The sequence below is a fragment of the Eptatretus burgeri genome, chromosome 13 (genome assembly GCF_056783735.1).
Source record: "Eptatretus burgeri isolate ZD-2024b chromosome 13, Ebu_testis_v1, whole genome shotgun sequence".
NCBI classification, from domain to species: Eukaryota; Metazoa; Chordata; class Myxini; order Myxiniformes; family Myxinidae; genus Eptatretus; species Eptatretus burgeri.
In genome coordinates, this window is record NC_140973.1 from 62,412,122 (window position 1) to 62,423,828 (window position 11,707).

At 44.9% G+C, this 11,707-nt stretch overlaps 1 protein-coding gene across 2 annotated transcripts in view; it reads right to left on the minus strand.

The window, feature by feature from the left end:
- Positions 1-11,707, minus strand: part of LOC147014631 (progesterone receptor-like) — a 256,608-nt gene that overhangs the window by 15,805 nt on the left and 229,096 nt on the right. The window lies entirely within an intron of this gene.

Genomic DNA, 11,707 nt, shown 5'->3' on the forward strand with positions numbered 1-11,707 from the left:
ATTATAATGAAGCCTTGCACGCAAGTTGTGTTTGTGCGTTTTCAGTGACCCGGTTCTGCTCGTCCAGGCACTTTCAAAGTCCGGGTTGTCTGGGTTGTCCGGGTTGGCCGGGCAACAGATTGTGCTCTGTAAACCAATTGAAAAGGTGGTTCGCATGCGTCATGTGATCAGCCATCCTCAACCACGAAGTGCAATCAATCCCAAATGATCAATGTGCTGATGCAAAGCGAGTTCCCCTCGAAGATAAGAAAAAAATCTTATTATGTGCTGGTAGAGTACATACAAAAGGCTGCATATAATATTGGGATCATTAAAGGTATATGACCTTGATATCCTGTGGCTGGTGATAGGCCCAGAGTGTGTGTAGAACAGTGGTGGCTAGCATGTGCCTACTCAATTCTCAGAGATGTAATTTATTTCGCATGGGGGATCATTAGGCAGATGACCTTTATATCCTGAAGTTGGTGATAGGCCCGGAGTGTGTGAAGAGCAGTGGTGGTTAACACGCAGCTGCTCAATTCTCAGAGATGTAATTTATTTCGCACGGGTCATCAAGCTCCTTTAAAAGAGTGGATGACCCCAGCAGTGAAGCCAAATGTTTGAAATGTTTTACATCGATTCAAACTGCGATTCACAGCTCCGATTCTGACGGTCCGTAAACGGCACAAAAAGTACAAGTCGTAAGACATGCCACACACGGCCGTGAAATCTGCCACACACAGCCACACACAGCCACACATGGTGGATAACAATCATTGGAAAAAATCCAGTGGTTGAAGAGAAGATATAAATTGAATTATAGAGCGAACGGTCTGACAATGATATTTATCCCCACACTTTTTGAAAAAAAATGGGGATTGGCTCCATCTGTCTGTCTGTCTGTCTGTCCGTCCATCCTTCTGTCCATCATCCCATCTCCTCCTAAACAGTTGTGCAGAAATTCACCAAACTTAGTAGTTGTGATCACCGTATGGTAAGAATGTGCAAGAGTAGTATCATTTTTGGCCCCACCCCCTGTGGCGGGGTCAATAGGTCAAATACCAAAAATTGCAATTACAGGCACATTTGTAAACATTTAAAAATAAAATTTTGTACACCTACATAATCAACATTGGGGGATATGAAATATGTACTGAATTTTGTTCATGCTCCAGGGGGTGGGCACTTAAGGTCACTGGGGTCAAAAAGGGAAAACATTTTCAACTCAAACTTTTATATTGGGTCATTCCTGGTGAAACTTTTTGCCATCTTTCAATTTTGATTTAGGTGGGAAGTGTGGGGATTTATGATGGTGCACCATCGACTTTACTCTAGTTTAACTTGCACAGGAAACTACCTGCTTTGTCCATGTGTGTGATGCAGTTAGAGAAAGACAAACTGTGGATAGAAAGGAAATTCTTCATCGGACTCTCAATTGAAATCGTAATCATGTGAAAATCAGAGCAACCTGAAGGTAAGAAGATTGGGTTCTAAAGGGTTAATTTGGGGGGTGGAGAGCAATAAAATTATGGCCAACATGAGAAGGATGGGAGCAAGGTGAATCGAGAGAATGGGATGTCAGAAAAAATGGGGGAGGAGGGGGGGGATGGAATGTGAGTGAGTCACTGTTTTGTGTACATATTAGGTAAACAGCCTGCGATACAAAAGCAGAGCCTTATTTTCGACTAATTTATTGGAGATTGAAAAAGCAATTATTAGACAAGTGCAGAAAGCACAAAATCATAACAATGACATGAAGACCGTTGCGAAAACATCTTTTGTTGACTTCGTATTGCTTCTGTCCCATGTTCATCTCCTCCATATGAATCACAGCAGATTTCACAGTATTATGAAATGTGTCCCATGCCTTACATATTGCCTGAACAGATAAGATGGAGCGCCGGTCATTCATTCGTTCATTCATTTCGCATCGACGGCCTCGCGATGGGAACTTGCAGAACTGATGGTCCATGACGATCAGAGAGCAGAAAGGTTTCAAATGGCTCGAAGTGGTCAAACATGTGGACCAGCCAATGAGAGGAAGGAGGGATTAGGCAAGGACACATGAGGAAAGAGTATATAATATTGGCAAGAGTACATACAGACAGGCAGTCAGCTTAAAGTTCTTCCAGAAGGGGAGATGCTTTTGGCATCCTGTGACACTGATGCTTTCATGTTCTGTGACACGTGACAATTTGAAAAGGGCAATTTTAAATTTGTTTTAATCTACATAGTTTCGATATAAATAAATTGGGTAAACAGCTCCATATGCAACTGACGTCATAGAAACGTAAGCAATGATCGATTCAACATTCTGAATCTCGACAGTATATATATATATATATATATATATATATATATATATATATATATATATATATATATATATATATATATATATATATATATATATATATATGGATTTCATAATCCGGTCTGATGAATGCATCCACACATCCAGGTCCTCAGACAGTTATTTCCTTAAATGCATGTTCAGATTAGACCCATCCCCATGTATAATGGGATTTTAAATGTGATGCGTTGAGAAGGGTAAAGGATAGATCCCCTCTCTTATGGGAAGCTTTTTTCTTTACGACAGACTCGTTCACACACATTTCTTTCATGAGCTCTGAAACCCGCCCCCCATTCTTCGTCAGCAACAATCTTTCGTGAGCTCCGACGCCCAACTTTTTTTGAGAGCGCACGGGTCGTCATGGTAACCGTGCACCAGTAGGGCGGGGTGAGCTTGGGGCATGCTGCGCCCGCGGGGACGGCCCGGAGATATAAAACAAACAGGAGGTACGTTCTGTGAGGAGAAAAGGCGAAAGGGGATAAAAGCGGGAGAGAGGAAAGTGAAGGCGAAAAGAAAGCGGGGCAAAAGAAAGCCAGGGAGGAAGAAGAGAACGAGAAGTAAGCTTGAGAAGCGAGCAAGAAGTGGTTGTCAGACCAGCGCCAACAACGAGACAATTCGCCAACAACGAGACAATCCCAGTGCTTGGGCAGGCGAGCGTATGGTGCACGTGTGGGTGTGAGCAGTGCCGCCAACAAGTGAGGCACGGGTCGGTCATCGCCAACACCAGGGTCTAAATCCACGACAGACGATCTCGGTGCCCTCCAGACGTCGACTGGAATTGAAGGCTGTTTGCGAGAGGGTGCAAGGCAATGCTGGGTGCTGGCGACGGACGTGACACGCACGCACACATTTCAGGACGTTTTCGTTTCACAGACGACGACTCTCTGGTGAGCGAGACAATTCTCCCCCTCCCCCTGAATGATCTGTTGGGTACTCATGTCTGTGTTTAGCTGTAACTAAGTCAACCACTGATAAGCATCTGTTCCTTGTCTCTTTCCTGGCATTTTGATTGATTTTGCTTTGAAATTCATTCCTTATTTACCTCAGGAAATAAGATTCTTTTTATTTATTTATTTTATTATTAATAAATCATTTGTAGATTTCCAACCTGTCCGTGTTTGTCCTTTCCTTCCATTGGTCAAGCATTGTCCGAAACAAGATAGACTGGGAGGTAATTACCACAGATTTGACCAAAAAATCATCGGCACGCACCAGCGGTTAAAACGCTCAGCCGCCTTCATTAAAATCTAATCAGATAACATTGGTGTTTTGTCGAGGGCGCACTTCCCGCTCAGGTAACCACGTGACCTCTAGTTAAACAGAATAATTAGACGGTGGACACTGGAACTCATGGTTGACTGGGTGGCGTTCGCGGTGTTAAAACAACTCACCATACCACAACGTTAATTGTGAGCGGTGGTGGCCCCAGGTCCGGCTCGACCGAGGAGAACCGGGGATTAATCCCCATGAGTGACAAGCTGGTGTCTCAGTACCAGTGGCCACAACAATATATATATATATATATATATATATATATATATATATATATATATATATATATATATATATATATATATATATACAGTCAACTTCATCGCGGTTCACCTATCGCGCCCCCGGTTCATCGCGGGTTTTCCCTTGGAACGTAATTAATTTTTTCTGCGGATTCCCCCGGTATATCGCGGTGATAATGTATAAAATATAAATTATTTAAGCAACAAATTATAACACGTGGTGCTCGACCAGTCACACAACGCACGAGACAAAGTTTCGCTTGTGAACTACGAATATTTTCTACGTTTTTTCTCCAAGCCCCACGATGCCACCCAAACGCCCAGCACCTTCTAAGGCTTCTGGCAAGGAACCGAAGCGCCAGAGGAAGGTCCTGGGACGCTCCAGGAGAAGGTTAAGGTAAAGGTGCTCGATATATGCTTCGGGAAGAAAAAGGTTTGCCGCTGTTGGACGAGCACTGCTCATACACAGCACCTCAAAACCGACCAGACCAGACCAGACTAGTCGATCTCCGGCACCTCAAACGCAATCACTGCCAAACCGACCAGACCAGACAAGTCGACCTCAGGCACCTCAAACCCAAACCGACCAGACCAGACGAATCGATTATTTGGGGAGGCGTCCATTCATCGCGGATTTTCACTTAGCGCGGGGAGGTTTGGAACGTAACCCCCGCGAGAAACGGGAGATTACTGTATGTATGTATATATATATATATATATATATATATATATATTGTTGAGGATTCGGACGACTGATGTCAATCACCGCCGTCTCCGGGGTTATAATGCCGGCTGGTTCGGCACAATTCTCGTGTCACGTGCCTCAGATCACAACACCAAAATACACCTGTGCCTTGCCAGCTGGGGGAACAGTCCCCAGCTACAGACTGGATTTGTCAGAGACCGAGCGGAGTCTCCCAGTCCGTAGCCCGTTTGGGTTTTTTTATATTCAAATCGAGCGGATCGTTCCTCGGCGCGGCACAAATTAATTCAGAGCGGCAACTTCATACGAATCAGCCAGATTTATTGGGGACACATCGGGGAACACAACACAAGCAAAAGCGTTCATGACAATGTTATAATTAATCTATAACCCGTTCTTAACAAGGGAGCTACAGATTACGGATTTCGAAGGGGACCCTAACGAGATAAAGCTTAAACAACATGCAGACAAGACATGGACAGCATGCAGACAAGACACAGAGTACCTGGTGATGCTTCATGGACGAGAGGAAAAGTGTCAAAAGCCCAAATGCGGCTCGTGACAAGCCGATGTCAATGGATTCGAGCACCCAGCTCGAACATGCCGCGTGGCAAAATGGAGGCATCGTCCATTTGTCGCAGCCCTCACGCACACAGCCTCGGCGTGTTCAGACCCCGCGAGGTCGACTGCACCAGAGCGGAAGATCCACGGTGGTATGCTCCAGCTGGCTTTTCACAAGGTCCGGCATACAAGTCCAGGCCTGGCCTGTTCAGCAGACAAGGCCAAATCGAGGTGTTGTGCTCGCAGGCTCGGTCCGTGGCCGAGGAGGCACCGCTGGCCAAAACCACTCCTCCACAAAGTCGATTGCCCGACTCGACATGCAGGCGGCCTCTCCCACTGCGAAAATGGCAGACTCGATGTGCAGGCAGTTTCTCTTACTGCCAAATGGCAGACTCGGCTCACTCAGTTTTCCTCTCGCCTCTCGGCCGAGTGGAGTTTCACTTCTCCTTCCCGGAGCTCGCTCGCCTCTCGGCCCACTGGCTCCTCCCTTCAGTTTCACTTCCTTCTCTAGGCCACTCCCCCTCTCAGACCGCTGGGCGGAGTCCATTGTCCGGAGAGAGGAAGGAAGAAGAAGAACCTCTCGGTCCACCACCAATGTACGAACAATGAACAGCCTCTTAACCTCCCGACACACATGTAATGTTCATTTACCGAACAACCTGGCTAAACATGCATTTAATGGGGGATTCTGGGCTAATACTATATTTATTAACACACTAAGGGCTATTTCTGCAACAGTATGTGTATATATGTGTATATATGTATATATATATATATATATATATATATATATATATATATATATATATATATGTATACATATATATATATACATATGTATATATATATATATATATATATATATATATATATATATATATATATGTATGTATCTTCTTCTTCTTCTTCTTCTTTCGGCGGCTCCCGTTAGGGGTCACCACAGCGGATCATCCGTATGATCCGCATAGTGATTTGGCTTCGTTTTTATGCCGGATGCCCTTCCTGACGCAACCCTGGTCGCCTCTTACGACACGGGATATGGTACACCTATTTTTACCCGGGGCATACACCGGGCCCAGTACACTGGTACTCACTTTGCCGACCTCGGAAGGATGACAGGCTGAGTCAACCTCCTGGTGTATTAATTCAGTGGCCCAACGGGGCTTGAACTCAGGACCTTTTGGATCCCAAGCCGCTACCCTAACCACTTTGCCAACACCAGGCATATATGTATATAGATACACACACATACATACATACACACACACACACACACACACACACACACACACACACACACACACACACACACACACACACACACACACACACACACACACACACACACACACGTACACACGTACACACGTACACACGTACACACGTACACACGTACACACGTACACACGTACACAGTACACAGTACAGTGCCGATAGAAAGTCTACACCCCCTTTCCAAATTTTCACCTTTTGTTGCCTTTTAGGCTGGAATGAAGTTGCATTTACCAGACTTTTTCCCACCTTTATTTAAACATCTTAACCCACAACTTCAAAGTGAAAAACATTTTCTACAAATTTCAAAAATTAATAACAAATTCCAAACTAGAATATCTTGGTTGGATAAGTGTCCACCCCCCCCCCTTCACCCCCATTATAATAGCAATTGTCAATTAGCTCAGGTGTAACCAATCACCTTCACAATCACGTACCAAGTAAATTGGCCTCCACCTGTGTTAAATTGGCGTGATTCTGATTATTTCAGAATAAAATCAGCTGTTCCTGTCGGGTTTCCTCTGCTGGGTAGTGCATTTCACAGCAAAGATTCAACCATGAGTACCAAGGAGCTTTCAATAGACCTCTGGGATAAAGTTGTGGAAAGGCACAGATCAGGGAAGTATATACAAATATTTCAAAGGCCTTCAATATCCTTTGAAGCACAGTCAAGACAATCATTAAGAAGTGGAAGACGTATCGTACCATGAAGAACCCACCGAGATCAGGCCGTCCCTCCAAACTGGATGGCCAAAGAAGGAGGACGCTGATCAGAGATGCCACCAAGAGGCCAATGGCAATATTGAAAGAACTACATGGCTTTAATGCAATGACTGGTCACTGTGTGCATGTGACAACAACATCCATAGCACTCCACAAGTCTGGCCTGTACGGTAGGGTGACGAGAGGAAGCAATTCCTCAAAAAATCCCATCTTGAGTCCCATTTCAGGAATGGAAAAAACCACTCCAGAGATTCAGAAGCCATGTGGCAAAACGTTTTGTTGTCTGATGAAACCAATATGGAACTTTTTAGTCGAAATGTAAAACGTTACATTTGGCGCAAACCTAACACAACACATCACCCAAAGACCACCATCCCTCCTGTGAAGCAAGGTGGTGGCAGTATCATGTTATGGGGATGTTTCTTATCAGCTGGGACCGGGGCACTTGTCAAGATAGAAGGGAAAATGGATAGAACAAAATACAGAAAAATCTTCGAGGAAAACCTGCTGCCCTCTGCAAGAAAGCTGAAATTGGGATGGAAGTTCACCTTTCAGCATCACAATGACCTGAAGTTCACAGCCAAAGCTACACCGGAGTGGCTAAGAAACAAAAAGATAAATTTCCTTGAGTCACCCAGTCAGAGCCCCGACCTAAATCCAATCGAAAATCTGTGGCATTACTTGAAGATTGCCATCCATCAATGCTCCCCACACAGCTTGACTGAGTTTGAACAGTTTTGTCCAGAAGAATGGGTAAATATTGCCCAATCAAGGTGTGCAAAGTTGGTAGAGACCTAACCCAACAGACTCACAGCTGTAATTGCTGTCAAAGGTGCTTCCAAAAAGTATTAACTCAGGGGAGTGGACACGTATCCAACCAAGATATTCTAGTTTTGTATTTTTCATTAATTTTCTGAAATTTGTGGAATTCCTTTTTGATTCGGAAGTTGTGGGATATGATGTGTAAATTAACGTGGAAAAGTCTGATTTAATTCCATGCTATAAAGTAACAAAATGTGAACATTTTGAAAGGGGGTGTAAACTTTCTACAGGTACTGTATGTGTTATGGTTTTGGCTTCTCGGTGGTAAAATAAATAATCTTTCGTATAAAGATGGTTATTTTGTTGTATTTGTTCAGTTAAGTGTACTGTATGAGTAAGTACATATGCGTTGTGAAAGTGTTCATGTCAATTTTCCTCCCACATTCTGTTCTTTAGCCATGTCTTACAACTTTCAGTGCAGAAAAGCCTCCACATCCTCTCATCAATCCCTTACAAAGCCTTAAAACTGGTTGGAACCAGTCTGGGGTACATCCTGTCAGCGTTGCATACCAGGTGGGCAATAAATCTCAATTAAACCCTAACAGGGTGTCAAAACCAGGATCCAACAAAACCTACACACCTCCATCCACAGGGAGGACCAGAATCAAGAGAGACATTGAACCAAAGCTATTGGGGGGCATTAGCACGATAGAGCTGACGAAAGGTGTGACGGAGCACGACTGGTCCCCATCTTCTTTTTTTCTCACCTCCATAACTCTCATTTCCTTTTCTCGGATGACTACTGGTCACATATGTAAAGTGTAAGTGAATGCTTAAGGAATCCGAGGGCGGGTATGAATGTGCCTTAGATAAGTGGGAATGGTATTGCCTGCACATATCTTATGATTGCTCTAAATGCATTCTTGCTTCTGCAGATATGTGCAAATTATCAATACATGGTTAAAACTCATTTGTGTCCTGAGTCATCCTGTCTGTCTCGACGGCAGTATATGGCAATTGGTGATCGGTTAATCAATAGACTGGAAAATAGATAGGAACGCAGCATGACTTGGTTCTGCTCGGTCAATCAATTAAGTTCTGTCATGTGACTGCAGGAACGATACTCGTTCATAACACGAACCTCACTGGTAATTGGGAATACAGCTTTGGACCCAGAGCCAGTTTTAGGTTAACGGTACGAAAGCTGATCATGGTCTTTAAAGACTTGCTGTCCCTCTTTGGACTTATCCATGGGTGGACGACCGTAACAATATATTGTGACGGTTCTGTGAAACCATCATCCCCCAAGGCAATAGCACACAACATACAGCAGTTCCCAAGATAGTTATGTCATTATTATTCATTTCAGACAGACCTTCCCTTATGTGTAATGGGTTTATGGGTCAATATGCGTTGTGTGGGCTTTCAGCAGGTTTTTCTTCCCATTCTTTACCTATCTTGCTTCTGTGCATACCAGCATCTATTTCACGCATGCATGCACACTAAAGCTCACAACAAATAGTGGCAAGTAATTAGCATACACATGACAATTTCGTATTTGAAAAGTGCGCCATTACCCAACAGACACTTCACTGCAATCTGCACCGTACTCGAACCCCAATGCAACAACATTCATGCAACGATCAAGATGCCTTTACTATAATCACCACACCAACAAAACAGGAGTCACGCTTGTTTACATTTGTGAATAACACCTCCACCACAACCAACAACCATAACAAACAGCCATAACAAACTACCGCAGCCACCAACACCATGGACAACCACACTACAAGTCACCACGATGCTGCCGCTACCATCATCTCAACCACAATCACCACCGATGTCCACCACCACCACCTTTTGGATCAACAGGGAACAAAGGAGTGCAACGTACAATTGCAGACACTCGGACTCTGGACGAAATCAGGACAGGTGGCTCCCTTTGATGTTTAACTGATATTGAGCGTATAAGCTTTGTCTGTTTGAAAGAGTCGCTGGGCCGAGGCCTCCGGATTGGAGGTGACGCTTTGGTGTCCATTGGAGATCAGTGAAGTGCTTGTCACACTCCCCATATTTTGATAAATATATCTTCTTCTTCTTCTTTCGGCTCGCTCCCGTTAGGGGTCGCCACAGCGGATCAACCGTCTGCATTTCGCTCTATCCTCCACATCTTCCATTGACACTCCAACCACCCGCATGTCCGCCCTCACCGTATCCATGAACCTCTTTTTGGCCTTCCTCTTCTCCTCCTGCCTGGCGGCTCCATCTTCAACATCCTTCTCCCGATATACTGCGCTTCCCTCCTGAGCACATGTCCAAACCATTTCAATCTTGCCTCTCTCACTTTGTCTCGAAACTGTCATACCTGCGCTGTCCCTCTAATATACTCATTCCTTATCCTGTCCATCCTCGTCACTCCCAACGCGAATCGCAGCATCTTTAACTCTGCCACCTCCAGCTCCGCTTCCTGTCTTTTTGTTAGTGCCACCGCCTCCAAACCATACAACATTGCTGGTCTCACAACCGTCTTATATACTTTCCCCTTCACTCTTGCAGCTACCCTTCTGTCACAAATCACTCCTGCAACTCTTCTCCACCCACTCCATCCTGCCTGCACTCTCTTTTTCACTTCACTCCAACACTCTCCATCACTTTGGACAGTTGATCCCAAGTATTTAAACCCATCCACCTTCCCCACCTCAACTCCTTGCAACCGCACCATACCACCACCCTCCCTGTCATTTACGCACATGGACTCCGTCTTACTCTGGCTGACTATCATTCCCCTTCTCTCCAGTGTGTACCTCAACCTCTCGAGGCTCGCCTCAGCCTGTTCCCTACTCTCCCTACAGATCATGATGTCATCCGCGAACATCATAGTCCATGGAGACTCCAGTCTGATCTCGTCCGTCAACCTGTCCATCACCATTGCAAACAGGAAAGGGCTCAGAGTCGATCCTTGGTGCAATCCCACTTTAACCTTAAACCGGTCCGTCATTCCTACCGCACACCTCACCGCTGTCACACTGTCCTCAAACATATCCTGCACGATCCTCACATACTTCTCCACCACTCCCGACTTCATCATACAATGCCACAACTCCTCTCTTGGCACCCTATCATAAGCTTTCTCTAAATCCACAAACACACAATGTAACTCCTTCTGGCCTTCCCTATACTTCTCCATCAACATTCTCAAAGCAAACATCGCATCAGTGGTGCTCTTTCCTGGCATAAACCCATATTGCTGCTCACAGATCATCACCTCTCCTCTCAACCTCACTTCCACTACTCTTTCCCACAACTTCATGGCGTGGCTTAACAACTTTATCCCTCTGTAATTTCCACAGCTCTGTACATCACCCTTATTCTTGAAAATCGGAACCAGTACACTTAATCTCCACTCCTCCGGCATCCTCTCACTTTCCAAGACTTTATTAAACAATCTGGTTAACAACCCCACTGCCATCTCTCCTAAGCACTTCCATGCCTCCACTGGTATACCATCTGGGTCAACCACCTTTCCACTTTTCATCTTCTTCATAGCAGTCCTCACTTCATCCTTACTGATCCACCCCACTTCCAGATTCACTATCTCCACCTCTTCCAACCTTCTCTCTCTCTCATTTTCTTCTTTCATCAGCTCATCAAAGTACTCCATCCACCTTCTCAACACACTCTCCTCGCTCTTCAGCACATTCCCATTTGCGTCCTTTATCACCCTAACCTGCAGCACATCCTTCCCAGCTCGGTCCCTCTGTCTTGCCAATCGGTATAAATCCTTTTACCCTTCTTTTGTATCCAACTTCTCATACAGCTCGTCATATGCCTTTTCCT